General features: G+C 52.9%; 1 pseudogene; it reads right to left on the bottom strand.

Annotated features, from left to right (window-relative positions):
- Positions 1-832: 832 nt before the first annotated feature.
- LOC101639714 lies at positions 833-1,668 on the bottom strand (annotated as a pseudogene).

Below are 1,668 nucleotides of genomic sequence, written 5' to 3'. Positions count from 1 at the left end.
CCTGATTCTCCCAAGACTGAGTGCTTAAAGTGGGAGGTTTGCATATTATGGAATCAACAAGGCATAGGGGCAGGGGAAGTCAAGCTGTATGGAGAAAAAGGGGGAAATTGGATACAAAGCAGGTGGTGTTATGGTATTGGGAAATAAGGGACCTTACAAAAATAGAGCAGGGAGGTTAGACACACCCTCAGCAATTTCAAGAATCAATGACAACGCTCAGCAGTTACAGAGAACAGCAGTTTCCAGACAGTGACAGTAGTTGCAATGTGGCCATACTTGGATCAGCGCAAAATGGTTACACTCAGGCTCATTAGCACAGTGTGGTTACATTGTTAACAGGGCCACATGGACATGGACTACTACATCATGGTTACATTGGGGGTGATTGTGGTGGGTCACTACAGTACTGCCGCCCCACTGCCGCCAAGTCGAATCTGACTGACTCAGCTGGAAGCTGCCAATCATTCCAGGAGCAAAAGCTTCATCTTTGTCCACAAGGGCAGGATTTCGGACCTTGCATTAAGCGGGCCAAGGTTTACCGGACAGCGCCCCCCAGGCTGGCACAATAAACTATCTCAGGCAGGAAAACAAAGCTCTGAGATGTATGGTAGGTGGGAAAGGGCACAAACCAGCACATGCAAGAAGCCCTGGGGTGTCATGGTTACATGCCGGTCTGGGATCTGAGCTGCTGGCAGTTCGAAACCCCAGCAGCTCCTCAGGAGAAAGACTGGGCTTTCTTCTTCTTTTTCTTCTTCTTTTTTAAGAACGAAGTCTTCTTATTGCCTTGTTTCACAAATCAAGCCGGCTGCTTCGGTTGCTTTTTGGTGACTCATCAAAGACCAAATCCCATGTCCTCGTCCGATTCTTCCGATTCCTCCTTGCTTCTTGCTTGGCCGGGGCCGAAGCAGCAGGAGCAGCAGCACAGGGGCAGCGGTCACAAATCCAGACCGATCGGCCAAGAAGGCCTTGACCTTTTCAGCCAGTGGGAAGGTGGATTCAGTCTCCACAGACAAAGCCAAGACCCGCTTATACCCATTGATGCTTGAATGGGGCACAGAGGCAACAGTTGGGTAGCCAATCTGCAGACCCACGCTGGCAACCTTGCAGACACCCTCCAGGAAGCCGGTGTGTGGAGCTTCCTCTGTGATATCAAGCACTTCCGGGTTGTAGATGCTGCCATTGTCAAACACCTGCAGGATGATCAGCCCAAAGGAGGAGGGAGAGATGCCCGTTCAGCATGTTCAGCAGGGTGGCTTCGCTGGCACCCACTTTGTCTCCAGTCTTGATCAGCTGCACGTCACTCAGGATTTCAATGAGGCCTCTGGAGGTCTTCGGTGGTGATGCCCAAAGTCCGGAAGGAGGAGGTCTTCTCGGGACCCAGGCCCGTGTTCTGAGCCGGCATAGTCAACTCACATGGGCGATGGCACCAGCACAGACGGCACCTGGCACCTTGTTGGCCAGCAGCATGTCCCTGATCTCAGTGAGGTCCTCCTCGGTGATCACAACCCCACATTCCCTCTGATAGGAGGCAAGTTTCTCCAGAGCTGGGCTGTTCTCCAGGTACACTTGGATGGCCTTGTGCATCCTGATGGTCCTGCCCATCAGGTCCATGGCCTGCCCACGGAGGGACATGCCGATCTGCGGCATCTGCTTGGAGCCCACGTCGTC

The sequence above is a fragment of the Echinops telfairi genome, unplaced genomic scaffold (genome assembly GCF_000313985.2).
Source record: "Echinops telfairi isolate 266 unplaced genomic scaffold, ASM31398v2 ScPeMD7_36;HRSCAF=134, whole genome shotgun sequence".
Lineage (NCBI taxonomy): Eukaryota > Metazoa > Chordata > Mammalia > Afrosoricida > Tenrecidae > Echinops > Echinops telfairi.
This window is presented reverse-complemented; position numbering and strand designations above follow the sequence as displayed.